Source organism: Diabrotica virgifera, chromosome 3, assembly GCF_917563875.1.
Source record: "Diabrotica virgifera virgifera chromosome 3, PGI_DIABVI_V3a".
NCBI classification, from domain to species: domain Eukaryota; kingdom Metazoa; phylum Arthropoda; class Insecta; order Coleoptera; family Chrysomelidae; genus Diabrotica; species Diabrotica virgifera.
This window is the reverse complement of record NC_065445.1, coordinates 201,404,294-201,426,721: the sequence shown is the minus strand read 5'-3', so window position 1 is coordinate 201,426,721 and position 22,428 is coordinate 201,404,294. Positions and strand designations below refer to the sequence as shown.

The 22,428-nt window shown below is 30.8% G+C and overlaps 2 long non-coding RNA genes across 2 annotated transcripts; both read left to right on the top strand.

The window, feature by feature from the left end:
• The first annotated feature begins 241 nt into the window (after window positions 1–241).
• On the top strand, window positions 242–3,090 carry LOC126882305 (uncharacterized). The gene is made up of 3 exons (XR_007697262.1): window positions 242–1,050; window positions 1,760–1,917; window positions 2,910–3,090. It is a non-coding gene; the product is annotated as an uncharacterized LOC126882305 (long non-coding RNA).
• Window positions 3,091–7,020: 3,930 nt separating this feature from the next.
• On the top strand, window positions 7,021–9,366 carry LOC126882306 (uncharacterized). Its single transcript, XR_007697263.1, has 3 exons — window positions 7,021–7,856; window positions 7,962–8,114; window positions 9,078–9,366. It is a non-coding gene; the product is annotated as an uncharacterized LOC126882306 (long non-coding RNA).
• Window positions 9,367–22,428: the final 13,062 nt, after the last annotated feature.

Sequence of the window (22,428 nt, the reverse complement as noted above, 5' to 3'; positions counted from 1 at the left end):
CCCTATTTATATGTTATTATTATAATGACCAAACGTCCCGTAAAAACGGGATTGTCCCGTTTTTTAACGATTTATCCCGGTGTCCCGAAAAAGTCTCTCGGGACGCCTAAATGTCCCGTATTTACGTTGGGTTGATTTTATGCATCTGACTATATTTTCTCTCTTTAATTCTTCTTCAATTTCGGCATTTGATTTCATTCTTATTTCTCCGTATCTTGTTACATTGTGGCACAGTATCCCTAACAACACACAACATTCCAGGAATGTACTACCAAAGTTCTATCAATATTTGAATGTCCTGGACATTTAGGGAACATTCGGTGAACATCTGTTTAAATTATTCCTGGAATGTTACCATAAGACATTCTGTGAACATACTACCAATGTTCCTATATTTTAAGTTGCGAAATAATACATACGTGTAACAGATTCAGATACAACATTACTTATAACATACCAGACAAACTAAGTGACATTTTAGGCCTACAGTGTCAAATTTAAAGAGTTTCCCAAGTTCAATTAATACAATATTATAAACATACAAATGTAATAAAAATTATTGTTCGCGAATATTCAATTTGGAATGCGATTTTGTTAATAAAAAAATACTTATAACTTATGCAAAACCCAAGAGAGGCATTATTTATATTTATTTCTTTTGCGTTCATTTTCAAATTCGCCGTGCATATATTTTTGTGCATGGCGCTTGAGAGGGCATCACGTGACTAAAAACGACCAACCAACGACCTCGCTTCGGCCATCTTGGCATCTTCATTTTCATTTCATCTTGTCCACCTTGCCCGGCCTTGCCTTGCCGTGGATAGTTGTATTATTTGTGCTTTTTAAGAATATTTTTTTAATTCGGATACTTTTATAATAGCTTTAATAGTATTATTAACATAGTGCATAAAATGGTGTCCTGTTTTTGACGCAGTTGGAGTAGCAGAAACAAATGTAGATAAAAAAATCTGCAGGAATAACGTTTCAATTATGACAGAAGCTCGAAACAAATGACTGTGAATTAGTGTGAATGAAAAGCCCTATTAAAAGGTTAGTATGCAAATATGTAAACGAAGGCATGCCCTGTATTTCAGAAAATAAATTAATACTATTAATACCCTAATAATACTATTCATAAAAAATCTTTTAAGTAACGTAGATATAACAAAGTGAATAAAAGGCATAAATCAGAAGAATTTTTATTTTATAAGTTAATAATTGGTCATATCCATTTATTATTTTAATAATAATTGTGAATAAGCCACAAACTTCGCTTATTCCTAACTAAAATAGTAAATAGAGATAATAAAAGGATTTGTAAAACTAAAATAATTCTTTTTGCGTTTTTGCTAATGTATGCGTTTATAAATAGGATGGTAGACCACACACTATAATATGCAGTACCAACTAATGAATACACAGAATATTATAGTCGATCTGCTAAACTCAGTCTCAGTACTACCGAGTCTCAGACACAACACAACTGGCTAGTGATTTTAGTAAATAATTTAGTAAATAAAAAAAAATAATAACTAAATAGTTAATAATTACTGTAATTTTGGCAAAATTGGCCAAAAACAAAAAAAAAAATTCCTACTAAAATCACTAGCCAGTTGTGTCTGAGTTTGGGGAACCGACTATACTAATAAACAATTTCTAAGCTGTTTTATAATATTTTGTGAATTCATTAATCATATTTTTTATTTAAAACTAAAATTTGTTAATAATGCTTAGTAATGCATATATTTTGTATTTTTAGCTTTCCAGAAGATCCTGCGAAGAAGACATGAAGTATAGATCAGATTTGTTAATAGAGGAGTATGTTCAAAACACTTTTTAGAAAAAGGTATTGACAGAACTTCACTTTCATCTGTTCGTTTGAGAGACTGTGCTGTTCCAATAGCTTATGTCACACAGGTATATGCATAACCTAATTAATAATATAGTCCGTACAATATAGATACTGTTGTAATTCATTATCTACATCGGAGATCTAAGTTGACATTGTTGCCCAACTACAAAAAATTTTTGAATTCATTTTAAGTCAAATATATCACATAATTATTGTGAAGTAGATTATACAACAAAACATATTAATATTCAATGTAAATAAATAAAAACATCAGAAATAGAAAACAAGAATTAAGGTATAATCATATGTTACAGTTATTAAGGTACCAAGGGTATTATAAGGATAATAACGCTTGAGGTCAATGGTGTTTTTAACAAGGGCCTTCGTCCTGAGGGATATACGTTGACCGAAAGCGTTATTATTATAATACCTGTGGTGCCTTCAACGTTTAATGTCCGACTAAATTATTCTTTATATGCGAAAAATTTGAATGAATTTTGAATTGATTAGTTTTTAAATAAGTACATTTACCAGTAACAGTAGTAACGTAATTGTGGTAACCATAGTTTTACTTAGGTTGATATTTGTCAACTTGACAGTATCTAAGTCGTTATTTAAATTTAATGCCCAAGGGCGTTATATCGTACTTAACAGACTTCGAAATGTCATTATTTGTCAAATAATGTACCAGTAGGACATTAAAGTAAATAATAAAAACAATAAATATAATGAATACTAAATACTTATTTGTTTGTGAAAAATCTATTTCTTTGTGGCTTTTTTGTAATTAACTATTCTAATGGGGAAATAAGCCACAATTTACTTGAAAAAATAATTTTATTAAGGTTTCTACTTCCACATCGGATGTCGTTGTCAAAATACAAAATGTTCATTATTATTATTTTATTTATTAAATATTTATTATTTATTTAAATATTATTTAATATTTATTTTTTTATTATTATTATTTATGCGTATTATTACCTGTAAATAATATTTCTTCTGATTGTTAATTGTAAAGGATAGAAAAATTACCTTTTAATTTATTTTCTTTTAGAATCAGCTGAGAGAAGTGGTCTACAAAAAACCAGAAAGGAAACGGAATATGTGGCTACGAAAAGCAAAAGAAAGGTTTACAAAGCAAATGTGACACATTTTTTTATAATATTTAGGAATGTCAGTAAATTACATTAAAAAATGTATGTAAAGATTTTTTGCAATAAAAATGTTTATATTTATCAAGGATGTATTATTTGGTATGGCCACATATCGTCAGTGATGTGACAATACCTCCTATCTGTTTTTTTCAAGAGATTTGTAAGATAGACTAAAAACTTGTTTCGGCCACCTCCTGTTTTCATATATTTTTTGACTTGTTTTGCAGTAAATTCAACTATCTATTTACTACAAAAAAAGTCAGAATACGTACGAAAACAGAAAGTGACCTTAAAAAATGTTTTTCGTCTCCCGCAAACCTCATGAAAAAACATATAGGAGGTATTGTCACATTACTGACGATATATTTCAGTGAATGTCTAAAAAATATACTGTGAATGTTCAAAGAACGTTCGTAGACATTCATGGAATGTTCTAACAAGACATTCAGTCTAAAAATATACTGTGAATGTCCAAAGAACATTCATGGAATGTTCCAACAAGACATTCAGTCTAAAAAATAGACTGTGAATGTCCAAAGAACATTCGTAGACATTCATGGAATGTTCCAACAGAACATTCTAAGAATATTTAAAATGCTGACACAGCACTTTCCTGGGACTTTCCAGGGACATTCGTGTGCATTTGGGGACATTCCAGGAATGTTTTCAATGTCCTGTGTGTACATTCTAGGAACATTCATGGAATGTTTTGTGTTATTAGGGATTGTTCTCAATATTTTTCTTTCAAATTTCAGAAGGTCTTCCTTCCTCTTTCTTGTTAATCGTCATTGTTTCCATCCCATATGTAACAACAGGTCTTATTAAGATCTTATTGTCTTATATAGATTCATCTTTGTTCTCTTATAGAGTTTTGTTTCTCAGCAGATTTCTATTCAATCCATATTTATGTTTTTTTGGCTTTCATAATTCTTTCTTCGGTTCTCTCTTTTCCGGTTTTCCCTATTGTTACTCCTAAGTAACTAAAGGTGGATACAGTTTCAAATATTTTATGGTTCTGTGTTATTGTAATTGTACGGCCTTACTTCTTCATCACAGTTTTCCTTTGCAGTGAATAGAATTTTTTCGTAATATTCTTCCCATATTCTACTGTTCTGTTTGTCTTCAAATGCGATTTCTCCTTTTTGGTTTTTTAGTCCTCTTGTTTTAATGCTAGGCGTATTTTTGGTTGCTCTGACTTTTTTGTAAAATTGTTTTATTTTATGGTCTTTCCTGTCCTTTTCAATATCCTCCACCGAAACCAGTCATTTTCTTCGTTTTATTTGTTACGTTAGCCTTATTTCTCGCTATTTTGTATTCTTTCCTGTTTTGTTCTGACGGGTTGTTGATTCATGTCATTCTGGCGGAGTTTTTTAGTGTTCTGTCTGTTTCGCAGCCTTGATGTAATTTACGACCATGTAATTTACGTAAGTAAATTGAAAAGGATTTATATTTCCCAAATAAGCTAAAACACCATGTTTCAATAATTACATCTCGATGGAAGCCTCCCCCAGGTGCGCTACTGCTCCTTGGATGTGTCCCGTTTTTTCAAGTTTATGATTTGGCTGGTATGCTTCCATATCACTGCCATTTACTAAGGCTGAAAATCAGTACACACATTCTAAATTAAATATAAATAAAAGTTATTATAGTCGGTCAGCTGTATGACGGGACAGAGCCGGTCGGTCGGCCCCAATGAATGTACAGGGTTATTCACTATATTTTGACCCCCTTGTAAACTGCTTAATTTACAGAATTAGAAAAAAATGTAAAATACAAAAGTTATTCGATTTTTTAATTATGATTTTTTGACATATATATCGTACTAGTGACGTACGATCCATCTGGGCGTGATTACGTAATCGACTATTTTAAAAATGAGAATAGGGGTCGTGTGCTAGCTCATTTGAAAGGTTATTCAATTCTCTATACAGTACTATAAACATTAAGATCATTATTTATACAGGGTGTCAAAAAAAAATTTTTGAATTATTAATTAAACAATAGGGAACTTGCACATATTTTTAAATATTAAAATAATATTAAAAAATATAAGGTAACATGATCTTAAAACGCATGTATGCAAAAAAAACAAATATTTTTAACTCATACGCTTATTACGCGGCTTTGAAAATGCTATAAAATTCAAATTTCTTCAGAGATGCGTAAACGGGTCTGACGTCACGACCCAGGGTCTACCTGCCATCGACAACAAAACCGCTAGGATATTTCGAAAATATTATTTACAAATTCATTTACATTCACTTAAAACTCTTATGTAGAAGTCGATTGTATAAATAAAAGTTCAAAAGAAAAAAAGGTTGTTTTGGTGATTGTGTTAATTCCATTTTAATCGTATTTAATTGGAAATTCCAAGGTATTATTTGTGTTCTATTATAGTTCATAATCAGTTTATTTAGTTTCAAACTGAAATTGATCAGGTGTTAAAACAAATAAGTATTATTAATAAGCATGTTTAAATTGTTTATAACAATGGGTTTAATTAGGTACTCTGAACTTTTATTACTAAAAGTTTTGTTTATTTCTTTCTTCTTTGTTATGAACCTAAAATATTTATAAATGATAGGTTTTAGTTTTGTTTATCACAAAATATTACGACCAGAAATATATTCGGAACATTTATTATTATAAGGGACGAACGTTTTGGATTTGTGTTGTTAGAAAACCGAGACCGAGAGCTAAAATCTAATCTCTCAACCAAATAACCATAATGTTACAATGTCAATGTAGGTACAATGCACATGCACAAGTACAGTTGCAAATGTTCTATTTAAAAAATAAGTGTTTTTTGCGTAGCAGATACAGACTTAAATATGTAGTTCAAAATTTACTTATATTTGGATAGAATATGACGTAGGTCTTATTAACAGTTTGATTAGTATAGCACGAGACTTTTGGAGTGTAAATATTTCCCCCATTTATTTGGCTCTGCTAATTATTAAAAATAAATGGAATAAAACTTTGATAAAATAAAGTTTTATCCATAAAATATTTTTTATTGCTTTATGTGAGAATGAAATTCAAATTTTAAACTAAATATGTATTTATATATTTTAATAAAACCTCCTTTCTTTTTATAAGTAATTTTTTGTAGTATCTATGTACAATATGTATCTACAATGAACATACAGTCCGTCTAATTTACTTACCGTTGCACGTCATTATCTACGCCAGAGATCTAAGTTGACATAGTTGCCAAAGTATAAAAAAATCCTTAATCCATTTTAAATTAAATAGATCACATAATTATTGTAAACGTGGATTATACAACAAAACAAATTAATATTCAATGTAAATAAGTAAAAACTTAAGAAATAGAGAACAAGAATTAAGTTATAATCTTTTAAGATTTGCAGTGCATGAGTTTTTGCACTGCATTGTTAATAATTAAAAAACGGCTCCGAACTCTTGGCCGAAGCCGGTAGGTTTCTTTGTATATGTCTACAATTACCTTACAATAACAATAAGTTGTCAGATACCTCGATTATTCCAAGTCATGATAATTAGGTGAAATTTATATTTTTATAATAGAGGATGTTTTTATAGTAAAGTAAATAATAAAAACAGTAAATATAATAAAACAAATACTTATAGTAAAGAACATAAACAAATATGAAGTGTCATCACCGCAACTGTCAAATAAATGTTACCAATTTATTCTAAAATGTCACCTTCGTTCGATTACAGTTACAGTGTGATTCGAGTAAATGTGCTTCATAAAAACGCATTATAATCCATTTATACAAATTAAATGAAACATATTATTGTGTATTTTTTTAGGTTAACATTAATAGAAAGCTTCAAATATTATTTCTACGCGTATATAATAAAATATGTCTAGTGGTTGTAATTCCAGTGTATTAGGCAACGTGATTCTAAAAAAGAACAAACCTACCGCCTAAATATTTCGTATTGGTATAATGCGACGTCACAGGTTATGACGCGGATGACGTGCAACGGTTAGTAAATTAGATGAAGTATACTTACATAACTTTATTGGCTCCGAGCGTTAACAAAGTGTCAAGGCAAAATCGACCGACCTGCTCATGGTGGCGGTTTTTTGAAATTTTGTAAGGACGCTTTCTGTATGATTAAGGCCCGGTCTTTTCACCTCCGAATAAATATGCTCTTATCTGGCAGTTAGCTATCTGGAGGATAAATATTTATTCGCCAGATAAAATGTATACTACATTCGCTCTCGCGAGATTTTTTTGAGACATTCGGAATAGGAAACGTACAACACAAAAATTCCTACCTCGCACTATTAACTGCTAAAATCAACTCAAATCAACTTAATCTTTCATTAAAAAAAGAAGAATTATTAGAAATAGTGGGAGTGTCTACTAATCTCATAAAATTTTGTGAAGTTTATTTCTACAAAATATTTTTATTTTGTACAATAAATAATTTTCTCATTTGCTATCAATACATTATAATGGTTTAAATAAATAAATATTGATTGGCGTAAGGTTTATGTTATTTTTATGTCTGTTTACTATTAATAATATTGGATATGAGCAGGTGCGTTGGTTTTGTAGTAATTCCCAGTCACTTCTGACAACTGAATTTTTCAAAAAAGAAATTACTAACGTCAGTGTCAAAAAAAATCTCGCGAGAGCGAATGTAGTATACCCGTCTTTTCACGTCAATTTATGTTCCAGTTAGTTATCCGGTAGATAAGCTTAAAAGTAAGTTTGGATTCGGAACACACCTGATTTTTGTGTTTATTTTTATAATTTCAGCTTTAACTTAACCTAACATAATTAGATTCACATAATCAAGACCAAGATGATTTTCTCGATTTTATTTCCATTGTGGAAGAAGGAAATGTAAGTAAATCAAAGAATTACAACTTAAAATAAGAAGTATATAAAGTCATAGTCATAAGGTTTAGAAATACATTTCCATATTTTAATCAAACAATATTGTTTTAGAAAGAAAACATTGATTATGGTGAAAAAGTTTACTGGAGAACTTGAACAAGAGGTAAATAAATTTTAAATTAGTGGAAAACTGTTGATTTGTATGTAAAGAAGACAAAGACAAGTTTAAATAAAGACAAGCTAGCTAATGAAACAGATGCAGTGGTAATTTTGTTTACATAATTAATAATTTTAACATATTATATTATTAATATCTATTAACTGTTCAATGATGTAAAAATTTGTTAATGTGGGGAAAACTTTTATTTAAATTCAATACTATATTTCTGTAGTGGTAAGGCAAAAATTTGATTTTATGTCCGATTTTAGCCAGAATGAGATTATTTGCTTGATATGCTATTTAGTAAAATTTCTTCAAGATGGTGGAGTTTGGTATGTGTATGATGAAGGTAAAAACCCCTTTGTTCCACATATCTTTTGTATAAAAGTTATGTCCCCTTTTAACTTACTTAGTAGAACCCCGATTATCTGGGTGGGCTTTCTATTACTCAAGTTGCATTTTTGAGGTTTTATCAAAATAGCGTCATCGTAAATCACTTGACTCTATATGACGAAAGAGAGACTCATAATGAAAGATTTATTTTTTTCTGTTATCTCTTTATAGTAGGTACATAATAATATCTATGTATACACATACATATTATGTATGTGTATACGTACGTATTATACATAATATGAAATACATGTTCGGATTATCCGTGCTTTTCAATTATCAGTACCACCTTCGGTCCTGAGGAGCACGGATAATCGGGGTTCTACTGTATTAGGTAGGCCAGAACTTGATATATTACTTGATTTCTTATGTTGATTACTTTTCGTTTTTGGGTTGGCAAAACATGATTCAAACTTTCAAAATGCTCTCCTGAAAAATTAGGCTAGATGGACATATCAATCATCGTCAAAACGCTACAGATTTATAATCCATCCAACTGGTATATTGAATAGTAAACTAGGGAAATAACCAACTAAGTATATCAAAACACAATATTTTTAAAGATTGGATAATTTACATTACATGGTAACTTGAAGAATCCCAATAACAAGAATAAAACCTAATTTTAATATTTGTTAGTAGATACCTTTCACTTTTCTAAATAAAAAAATTAGTTACAGATATGACAAACATCTAGAAGATTCAATCCTGCGTTCTTAAAGAAAAAAGCTAGTTCCAGTAGTAAGCTACCAATAATAAACTAGAGAATGTATTACAAGAAAGAACAACGCTAATACTAAACATACCTCAATTGCTTCAGATAGAAAAAGAGGACGAAAAGGTACAACACAAGCGTGCTAGAGAAAATGAAAGGGCAGAAGAGAGACACAAAAATTCATTGATTTATTAAATTTAAAAATTTAATTATACAAAGGACAATTAAATAAAGAATAAAAAATGATACATGTATATTATTGATCCTTCTATTTCCCCATAAAGCATGTTACTGACCAGGAGGTATACTATAATAGATATATTACATCTCATAGTGCTCACTATAATAATGAGTGAGCCTGCATAAACGGAACCATAATATACATTATAGTTCCATGTATGCAGCCTCACTCGTTACTATAGTGAGTGATATGAGATATATTTTAGTATAGATCCCCGTGCATGACAAGCTTAACACAAAAATTTTTATAAGGTTATCAAACATCTTCAGTAAATTCAATAATTTAGCTTATTCCTGGTCTATACTTAGCAATTCATTTTCAAAATTGTCTTCATTTTCATTTCTCTCTCTATGTTATAAATATACTGCTTCAGTGTAAGATAGGACAATTGAATCAATTTAATTGTTTTGTTTTCTGCCATATACAAAAAGGGCGATATGTATTTCTGGACTCATCAGTGGACAATCAGAATCTCCAAGTAACAACCCATTGCTATGATCTGAATTTAAACAGCAATAATACAGAATTATTTATATTTGGCACAAAAAATATTACGCTACCTACATTCAATACCACGTATGAGGATTTTTAGGTGAAACGAGTTAGAGGTTGATTCTGAGTATATTGCGCACACTTTACTGAATGATTCTAATCACAAGTACGAGAAATAATGTTTTCTCGTACTTGGGAATATACTCAGAATCAACCTCTAACTCGTTTCACCTAAAAATCTTCATACGTGGTATTAGAATGTAGGTAGCGATTAGTAAGAAGGTACCTATTTAAAACATATCCAGGGAGTATTACGAAATTGTCAGAATATAAAATCAGTCTTCCTATATTCTATAGATTTATTGAAAATTTTGAGAATTTCATGATACACCCAGTATGTTTTGGATACTTAACTCTGCAGCTTTTTTTTTCAAGGTAGGTATCTACTGTTTTGGAGCATACTTAATTCTTGTTACTATATCAATACCTTTCATTTTGGAATCGTAAAATATTTGGCAATTCAAAGAAATCATTATTTTAAAAATGAGAAAACTAAACAATTTTTTAACAAAACTAGAGGTAAAACTTTTACCAATTTCATGTTTCACAGATTATTCTAGTGGGTAACTTTAAGATAGATACTTATGCAAGATGGGATAAAAAACTATTTTATTTTTTACAACTTGTTTTCCTTTGTAAATGAATATAGTTGAGTAGGTATACAATAATACATAACTATTATAATTTTTTCAAATTATAACCCATCTTTAATTTAATATCTAATAACTCGGCTTAAAAAATTACAGTAGGTAGGTGTGTATAAAAACAAAATAACATAAAATTTGTGATTGAGAATTTTTAGAAAGAACAAAATTTTACTTTTGCAATAAATTCAATCAGACCTACAAGATTTTAGGTTATATTTTTAGTTTCGTGGCAATCAGAAACCATGAAATATACGAAAATCAAAGTTTATCTTCCAGATAACTTCTTATTCGGTACTTTATTCGGCAGTTAAATATTTGATATTTAACGTCAATTTATCTGCCGGGTAACTTTATTCCAGAGTGAAAAGAGGCTACTTTTTTTATCTGTCAGATAAACTTCCCGTTAACTACATAGAGGTATATATTACCATAGAGGGAGCCTACCTTCCGCGCTTCCTGACGACAAGATCTCATGGACTGGTTTGCTGCATCTCTTTCTAACACATTGTATCGAAAATCTATGATGACATTCAGTGTGAATATAGGCACGGAAGAGGAGGACAACTGTAGCAGCTTTACTATGTGTAAGAGTGAAACAGCACTAATCCAAATAAAAAAGATGGTGTCGTCACTTCGCTCTGAATGATACTCTCTCTATGCTAATATATAACTCTATGGTTAACTATTTATTCGGAGGTGAAAAGACCGGGCCTAAATGGAACATTTAAAAAAATACCGTGTCACGCTACTGATATGATGTATTAATATAAACAGAAAATAAAAACGCTCTTAATCTGATATAAATTCTTCACTTTCCAACAGTTTGATTATCTATACATAACCTCACTATCGCAGTTTATGCCAATAAATCTTTATTAACGAAAAAGAAAATATTTTGTTGCACTATAAATTACACTATAAATTAATAACTAATGAATTCTAACAATTTTATTCGGTTATGATCACTACAAAATAAAATATTCAAGTTTAACAACATAATCCCATAAGACTCAATGTTAAAACGTGGTTAAAACGTCCTTACAAAATCTGACAGCGTGTCACGTGACTAGTGATGTTGAAAAAGTAACTATTCGTTACAAAGTACTCGTTACTTACGAATGCCGAAAGTAACGATTACTATACAGAGAGGTAAATCGTTACTTTGATTACTTTGATTACTCTGATTACTTCGTACCAATCGTATCAGAGCGAGTACCTATTTTGATTTTGAGTATTGTATCTACTCGGTTGATATCGGAGTCGGAATGGTATTCCACGAGTGTTCGGTATAAGTACAGTTAACTAAAATTTTATCTATGAAGGGCGAAGGCTATGAAGAGTTTTACAGGATTACAGGGCGCTGAGAAGTAGCTGAAACAGAGGGAGGTATATCATTTAACAAAGTATGCACCCAGAAACAGATGTCTGTCTATACGATTTGTCGAGGTAGATAATTCAGAGAATTTCACAGATGTTAGTTCTTTTGAAAATAAAAATGCAACACATTAGATTTTAATAATAAATACACACTATTCTTATCAGGCCCAGAAAAAAATAGCTTAGATTGACCGGAAAATATGTAGAAATGATAATATTTCTAGAGTATGATCATCAACTTTAATTTTACATGTAGGTATGGCATTGTTTTTTTAGACCAGGGCAGTTAACACTAAAAACACAGGAATAAATCTATTTTTAAATATAGTAGGTACATAGAGACTTGCAACTTTTTGCATTGTATTTAGGATTAGGATGACGTCTGGAAAAAAAGTCTACAATAAAAAAATAGGTGGAAATGCATTATTACATTTTAAAGTGTATAGAACGCATCGAAAATGCATAAACATGTTAAAATCTGTATATTAAGGGCCAGATTTTCTTATTTCGGGGTATTTGGGGCCACTGAACACGAATTTGCAATCAGAACCGACCTCCGAAGCACCTGGGTTACCAGGGTTACTGCTAATGTACGTCATCTAGAGTTTCAAGGGTTTGTTTTTGGCACTTAATTGATGCAAACAGATTATACTCGAGATTACTGATATTGTGGAGCAGCAATGACAGAACAATTACATACCATTTAATTTCTATCCATTAAATAGATCGGTGAAGGTCGTTATATCGGATTTTATACTTATACGAAATACTAGAAATGCGATTAACGATATGATTACCGGTACTCACATACAAGAGTAATCATAGTAATTAAAGTATCCTACTAATACTAATACAAAATATGTACTGAGAAATGCGATTCTCGATATGATTACCGGTACTCAAATACAAAAGTAACAAAAGTAATCAAAGTAATCAACGTAACGAATACTTTAAATGATTACTTTATACAAAAGTAACGATTTGTAATGAATACTCGAAAGTAACTATAATCAACATCACTACACGTGACCATGCCCCGCTAACTCTAATAAAAAACATGTAATCGTATTTATTTTCCTTCCGTTTAGTCAGAGGCGCTGATGTCGGCATTGTGATTGGTGGAACATGACTTTTGACAAATCGTGCGCTATCTGTGAATCTGTAATCTGTGTTCGTGTTTGTTCGTTCGTTGTCGTTCACTTATTTTATATGGTCGGTTATGATGTGATGTGTTTGGTGTTTGTGTTTAGTTTGTGTTTGTGCCACCATAAAAAGCTGATATTCAGTCGTGTTTTTTGATATTTTTGTTATTTCATAATCGAGTACCTTTTTAAAGGTAAGTTTTTCTGATTGTAGGTACTGTTTATCCAACAGTTTTAAAATACACATTTTATTTCGCGTTTTGTTGTTGGGTCTAATGGCCGATCAGCTGTTGTGTGCAGCCGATAAATTCAACAAGTAAACATATATTTAATCGAAATTAAATACTATTGAAACAAAAGTTGTTTGTGTTTTACCTTTATTGACCACTTTAATAAAATAATATTAAATATTGGAAGTACCGTATGGAGGCTATGGTGTACCTAGCGTGGAGGCTAGATAACGCTACCCTTCCTATCCAATCAACAGCAAGAACGTTTAAAATTTCACACCTATCATGTCGAAGCTACAGACCACTTATGTGGAGGCCAGATTTGTAGTATCCTTCCAATTTCCCAGGGGCCTGATTCTAATTCATTTCGACAGTCGCAATTTCATTTCGACACCGCCATGACAGCCGGAGAGTATAGCGATTCTTGGGGATATTAACCTTATCATGTTGAGACTGCTCAGAATTTGGGTTGGCGCTTCGGTTTCTTGGATTTTGTTGATAGTCTGGGAAAATTATCGAAAAAATACCATTTTTGGGAAAAATTATTTACCAGCTATTTTATTGCTAAAATCGAATCTTAAGATTGCATATATTAGTAATATGGGGTATGACAAGTCCGCAGAAAGTGTGTTATTTTATTTATAAACAAATTAGCACTCCTAAATCTTCTTTTTTTTTCAATTAGTGGTCTGTAACTCCTATAATTTTTCCTTTGAGCCAAAAACACTCAAATAAAAATTCACCGTAATTTAGTTCTGCACAAAGTTATTTTTTTTCCGATTTCCTTCAACAAAAATTTTACTCAGAAAATCCGAGTTTTCCCAAAAAATCTGCCATTTTCAATTAAAATTTTAGGGAAGTACCTAATTATTTATCAATAATTAAATAATTGAAGACATGAAAGATTTATTATAGTAGATTATACAGAGGGGCTAAATTATGGAATAAATTCATTTCTTTAAAACGGACGATTTTGGAGCAAAATCCCGAAAGAGGTCGATTTTTATTTTTAAATTACAATTTTTTGGCATATATTTCATACTAGTGACGTCATCCATCTGAGCGTGATGACGTAATCGATAATTTTGTTAATGGGAATAGGGGTCGTGTGGTAGGTCATTTGAAAGGGCGTTTAATTCTCTATTCAGTAATATAAACATTAATATCATTAGGTATTTATACAGGGTTGCCAAAAAAAATTTTGAATTAAATTAATTGGCGCAAAAAGAAGAATGTATGTAATTTATTTAACTCAAAATACATTGTACTGCTGTCAAAAAATAGAAAAAAAGGTTTATTTCACAAATAAACATTTCTTTTCGCTTAAATTAAATCACAAACAGCCTCCCTCCTACCTATTGGCAGTTTGAACTTTTAATTTAAGCTAAAAGCAATGTTTATTTGCAAAATAAACATTTTTTTCTATTTTCTGACAGCAATAGAATGTATTTTGAGTTAAATAAATTACATGCATTCTTCTTCTTGCGTCAATTAATTTAATTCAAAATTTTTTTTGGCCTCCCTGTATAAATAATGATATTAATGTTTATAATACTGAATAGAGCATTGAACGCCTTTGTAAATGAGCTACAACACGAACCCATATTCCTATTTCAAAAAATAATTACGTCATCACGCTCGGATGGATGACGTCACTAGTTTGAAATATATGCCAAGAAATTTAATTTAAAAATAAAAATCGACCTGTTTTGGGATTTTTCTCTAAAATCGTCCATTTTAGAGAAAATGAATTTATTCCATAATTTAGCCCCTCTCTGTATATCAGGAGACCGGCGACAATCTAACCAATAGTTTAACAATAATTAAAATGTTAATTAAAAAATTTCGGTCGAAATAATAACCAGAAAGATTATGATACACCAGAATAACTATGATTTTCATATAAAAAAGCACTATACCTATTCAACGTACCTTACAGGATTGAAATTGGACCATTTGAGCGGTCTCAGGAATGTTATAAAGAAACAATTTTTTGGCTTATAAACAAATAGAACCCCTCAGAAAATATTAGATTAAATTAAATTAAGTTAACGCTGTTGAAAAGAGCACGGCTTCTGTGTCCTTTTCGAAGAAAAACAAATTGAATTGCAAGGAGTGATTCCAGGTATAACTGGTCAAATTTGACCGGCATTTGCGACAGAGTTATAAACAACAGGATTTTAATCTTTGAACCATTAGATACCTTTTAATTCCGGTCCTCTTTGTACATACAAATTTTCATATCTTCAAGACACTCATAACAAAAAAGATTTATGTCACTGTCACCAAATTATTTAATTATTGATAAATAATTACTTCCCTCAAATTTTAGTTGAAAATTAAAGATTTTGTTTGGAAAACCCGAATTTTCCGAAGAAAATTTCCGTCGAAGGAAATTGGAATAAATTATCAATGTGCAGAATTAAATTACTGTCAATTTTTATGTGAGTGTTTTGGTTTAAAGTTAAAATTTTCGGAGTTATAGAGCAATAATAAAAAAAAAAGATTTCGGAGTGCTAATTTGTTTATAAACAAAATAGCACACTTTCTGTGGACTTTGCACAGCTATATTACTAATATAGGAAATCTTAAGATTTGATTTCAGCATGTCCAGCAATAAAATAGCTGGTAATTAATTTTCCTTGTTTTTTACTAATTTTCCCAGATTATTACCTCACATCTTTCATTGAGTTGATGATTCATGTTGTGGACATTCTCAATTATTATATTTCTAATTTAATACTATTCTATCTAATTCCTCAAAACAAGCAAATTTCAATTAAACCCAGCTATATTATAATACCTTTTGATTTAGTTTTCCTTGCAAGAAATAAACAAAACACATCTAAACTAAACCTAACCTCGCTTTTGGCCATTCATTCATCTCCGTGTCAAATAATTTCGACAGTCGCCATATTGAAAGCGACTTGTTTTTGGTCGAAATTTGATTTAGAATCAGGGCCCAGGTGCTGAAATACGTGACATATTTTTTGAAGGGTAAGATCGCATTCTACCAAATCAGACAACACTTTTTTCTATGCACGTGACTTTAAATAGAGGGGAGACGCACGGGGCGAATAATATAATTTGGCATTTGCAATATTATAAATGCATGAAAATCTTTAAAATTTCAAAATATTGTCTTTACAGTGCACGTCTGGCACTAGCCAACGAGTGGTAAACATCATGGTTGGTGACGTCAGACCCCAGCGCACGCTCTTGAACTTGTTTGAAACGGTAAATTTGGGCGCGCAACTATTATCAGTTATTGTACGTAAACTATTAATTGTTAAGACGTAATATTTTGAATACAATATTTTTTGAACATAAATTAACAATTTTATGCAAAAATATTTTTATGTGCAGGTTCCCTATTAATTTAATTAAAAAAAATTTTTGGACACCCTGTATAATTAATCATGTTAATGTTTATATTATTGAATCGGGAATTGAATAACCTTTCAAATGAGCTATCACTCGACCGCTATTCCCATTTAAAGAAATAGTCGATTACGTCATCACGCCCAAATGGATGACGTCACTAGTACGATATATGTACCTATGTCAAAAAATAATAATTTAAAAATCCAATAACTTTTGTATTTTACATTTTTTTCTAATTCTGTAAATAAAGCAGTTTACAAGGGGGTCAAAATATAGTGAATAACCCTGTACATTCACTGGGGCCGACCAACCGGCTCTGTCCCGTCATACAGCTGACCGACTATAATAACTTTTATTTATATTTAATTTAGAATGTGTGTACTGATTTTCAGCCTTAGTAAATGGATTTAATTACCTTCGTAGGAAAGCAACTTTGATACCCTCTCAGTAACCCCTGTTCTACTTTTCGCTTGACCGACCGCAGTATGTTTCTCTATACAATCACAGTAATGAACTGTGAAAAATTTAGCTTTAGTAAATTCAAAGAGATTTTTCAGCGCTGTCTCTTGGACTATTATGTCAACAAGGTTCAAGTTATGTTCACTAGACGTTTCACGACCATGTTAATCTTTCGGATCGAATTAACGCCATCTCTTGATTGGAATGTGAACTAAATTGACAAATTTTAGTTACGTGAGAATTTCAAATTATAAATTTTGCGGGATTTTTGATGAAATTTCGCAGGAAATTAAAACAACAGAAAGACAATTCAATGTTTTATTCCATATTTTACTGAAAACTTCAAACATTCCAATTTGTTTTCAAAATGCTAAACACTATCTGCTATGTGTCACGTGAAAGCACTGATCTGTATCGAGTTGAATGAAAATTTTTGAAAGAATCTTGTTGGATGATTGTTTAGATAAATATTACCTTATAATCTTTTACAAACTTCCAAAAATATATGTCCGAAATGTTGATGACACACTTGTCTATTGGAATAAACTGTTTCAGGATCCATTATATTGTTTTTTAATGTGGAGAAACACAACATGTAAACTAAAAATTCTACTCATAAAAACGGAGAAGAGGTTAATACACTTGATTAAAATTGTGATTAAATCTAATTAAAAACGTAACACCACTATAATAAAATAATTAAGCCACAAACTGTAAAATAAAAAGTAAAACAAATAACAAATTAATTTAATTGTCAACTGTCAGTTGTTAAATATGACAAGAGAATTGACTGACAGCGACATCTCTGGATTGGAATGGTAACTAATTTGCTGTCTTGACCACAGACCATATATACTTATAGACGTTTCACTGTTAATCTTTCGGATCGAATTAACGCCATCTCTTGATTGGAATGGGAACTAAATTGACAAATTTTAGTTACGTGGGAATTTCAACTTATAAATTTTGCGGGATTTTTGATGACATTTCGCAGGAAATTAAAACAACAGAAAGACAATTCAATGTTTTATTCAATATTTTACTGAAAACTTCAAATATTCCAATTTGTTTTCAAAATGCTAAACACTACTGCCATGTGTCACGTGAAAGCACTGATGTGTAATATTGAGTTGAATGAAAATTTTTGAAAAAATCTTGTAGGATGATTGTTTAGATAAATATTACCTTATAATCTTTTACAAACTTCCAAAAATATATAGGCCAGAAATATTGATGACACACATTGGAATAAACTGTTTCAGGATCTATTATATTGTTTTTTTAAATGTGGAGAAACACAACACGGGATGATCAAATGGTCGCGTTCACCAGAATAATCCGAGTGCAATCCGATTGTGTGTGTTTATGTGTGTGTTTATGTTTTATTGGCACTGGTTTAAGCAACCAACTGGCCAGTCAATGTGTTTTGAATTCTCTCTTTTACAAAATATATGCTTAGTATCTAAATTTAAAACTATTAGTACTACTGTTTTTTTTCTCTGTTTTTTTTATTATTTTTTTTATTATATTTTTTAACATTTTTTTTTATTACATTTTTTATATTTTTTTTTATTTTTTTTTTTTATTTTTTTTTTAGTTTTTTTTTTTAGTTTTTTTTTTTTTTTTTTTTTTTTTTTTTTTGTATATTTTTTTATCGCGCTAAGACCTAAACCCGATTCAACCTCGCGGAGGTTTAGATCTTAGTAACTTTTTATTTTATTTAATTATTTTTTTTTTTTTTTTATTTTTTTTTTCTTTTTTTCTCAGAGCTTTAATTTTAAACAATTAACATGGTTGTACAAAATTTTATAAACATCTAGATTGTTTGATTGTAAAAGGTATATAAGATTAAAAGGAAATTGTACATTAATTTGAACTAGATTGGCAAAAAAGTTTGATATTTCAATAAAATGTAAAGGACATTCTAATAGCATATGTTGTAGATCAGCTAGCTCTCCACATAAACATTCATCATTATCTACAAGTCCTATTTCTCTTTTGTAGACTGGAGTCAGACAGTGATTACTTCTTATTCGACAAATAGTTTTGATAAAGCCTTTGTTGGAAACTTGATTAAACCATGTCTTGATGGGAAGTGTAGGCTGGATTTTTTTGTAATAATTTCCTTTGTCTGAATTATTGTATTGTTCCTGCCATTTCGTCCGTTTGATAGATCTCATAATAGAAATTATGTCTCCCATAGGAAGTTGATAAGTATGCAGAGTGGATTCCTTCGTTGTTGCTTTTTTAGCCAGATCATCTACTATTTCGTTGTTTTTTATACCAATGTGTGCTTTTATCCAACACAATATTATATTTTTGCCCGATTTCAAAGCTTCACTGTTCATTGCTATGATGTCACTGATGATATAATTTTCTGCAAAATTATGTACATTGTATTTCAATGTCTTTACAATGCTTTGGCAGTCTGTAAATATAACATAATTGAGTTCTTTTTGATTAATACATATTTTGTATGCTTCTTTGATTGCAATGAGTTCAGCTGTGAAAATTGTCATTTTATCAGGTAATCTGTTGTTTATTTTTATACTTTTTTGTGGGTAATATATAGCATATCCAACTTTTCCTTCCATTTTTGAACCATCCGTATATAATTTCTGATAACTCCCCCAGTTTTTTTGTACACACTGAAGGTGGTCTATTTTAGTAAGGAAGTCTGTCGCACGAATATTACTTAAATGACAGTTAACTGGAGATAAATAATCTTCATAATTTAGCTTTCGAGACGAGCTTTGTTCAATTTGGTGTATGTCGCCAATGGAATTAGAAACGTTGAGGAAGCTTTCCACAACTAAAAGCAGTTTCTTTTTTTCCCAGTAATAATGAGTTAGGTATGAGGTGGTTAAATGAACAATTTTATTTAATAGCAGTTTATCGTTAACCGCTGTTTTAACTATAAATTTCTCACTTAGGTATTCCCTGCGTAATGAAAGTGGAGGTTCATTAAGCTCACATTCCATGACCAATATAGGTGTGCTACGAAGATAACCAGTGCATAACCTAAGTGCCTTATTTTTGATCCTCTCGATTTTTTGGAGTACAGAGTTTGATGCTGAGCCATAAAAAATAGATCCATAGTCTAAGATTGATCTTATCAAATTTCTGTATAGTAATATTGATATGTTTGGATCAGCTCCCCAGTTACTGACACTTACAGTCTTCATGATATTCATTGCATTTTCCATTCTTCGTAATATGTAATTTGTGTGTTCTTTCCAATTTAATTTGGAGTCTAAAAATACGCCAAGAAATTTTATTGAAGTTTTATAAGGAATACTAGTATTATCAAATTGTAGATGGCTTTGAGGAACATATCGTTTTTTAGTGAAGGTAACAATGGTTGATTTACTCTCTGATATTGTTAAGTTATTATCGGTAGCCCATTTTTTTATAATATTCAATGTCGATTTAAGGTAGTTATTACATCTATCTATTGACTTATTTTCTGCATATATCGCAACATCATCAGCGTACTGTAGGATTTTTATGTGTTGAGGAAGTTTAGTTTCTAAGTCAGCAGTATACAGTATATATAATATAGGACTTAGGATGCTACCCTGAGGTAGTCCCAAAGATGTGTATCGGGAGTTAGATTGATCTCCATTTAATCTAACGTGAACTGCTCGATTAATGTATAAGTTAATGATGTTCCATGTTACTATCTCGGGTATTCCTATTTCCAACATTTTCGCGTATAGTATGTGAAGATTAACGTTGTCGTAAGCCCCTTTTATATCTAAGAACAAAGCACTAACTGCTTTCTTATAAGTAAAGGAACTATAAATGTCTATTAAAAAGTGGCAGAGGCTATCTTGTGTGGATTTACCTTTTCTAAAACCAAACTGACTTCTTGGTAATAGGTCGTTCTTTTCTAGCCAAAATTCCAGACGGTTTTTAATAAGTCTCTCATATGTTTTTAGTATACAGGAAGCCAGACCGATTGGACGGTAAGAATCCCAATTCTTTGATGATTTTCCTGGTTTTAAAACCGGGATAATAGTGTAAACGTGCCAATCGTCAGGAATCTTTATGCGGCGCATCCAAATTTCATTATATATATTTAGTAGTGCAGCCTTACCAATTCTTGAAAGATTTGATAGCATCGAGTAATGGATATTATCGGCACCTGGTGCTGAATTTGAGTTTTTCTTCAACGCAAAGTTTAGTTCAGTGGCAGAAAATGGTTTGACTAGGAAACGGATTGGTTCTGGATAGTCGTACAGAGCATTTAGTTGTAAATCAGGAATTACTAATTCTGCAGACAGCGGTGTGATATTTTGATGGAACTCTTCTATCCACGAAGCTTCCGACAGAATAACAGGGACTTTGTTCTTTGTTTTTCTATTTTTTATTCGGTTAACTTTTGACCATACATCTTTAATAGGGACTGACCTATTTAGGGATCCGACATAATCTCTCCAGCTATTTCTTTTAGTTTGTTTAGTGATCTTCTTGACATGTGCATCATCTTTTTTATACTTAAGTAGGTTTTCATGGTTTGGATTTTCTTTGAATATACAAAAACTTTCCTGTCTTCTTCTGACTGCTTCTTCACATTCTAAATCCCACCAGTATTTTCCTCTGGAAGTCGGTTTTTTTATTTTAAATTTGGGGATGCAGTAGGATGCAGTTGTATTTATATTGTGCAAAATTTGTTCATAAGAATTTATATCTTTAAATTGAGAGAATACATCTTCCGAATACTGTTCATATAATTTCCAGTCGACATTCTTTAAATTCCACTTTTGTGAATATGGATTATATGTATGAGTTGGTTGATCCTCTAACTCTACTCTTATAGGTGTATGGTCTGAACCAAATAGGTCTTGAAGTGTTTTCCAAGTGATCAGGTGGTTTAAGTCAGGAGTACAAATGGTCAGGTCTATTGCCGATTTCGAGAAGTTCCTAAAGAAAGTAGGAGAGCCATCATTTTTGAATATTAAATTATTATCGTCTATACAGTCCATCAAGATTTTACCTTTCATATCTGTTTGGTTGTCTAGGCCCCAGGCAATGTGGTGAGCATTAAGGTCACCTCCTATTATAAATGGTCTTTCTATAGATGTTATGAAATTGTTCCATTGTTGTAACAATAACTTGGTTCCTGGGGGAACATACATAGATATAAATGTGACAGTATATGACTTAAACTTTATTTTTATTGCTACTTTATTGACGTTTATTAAATCTACTTTCATGGTGACTTCCTCGTAATATAGGTTTGAATTTATTAAAATTGCTGAGCCACCGCCAACAG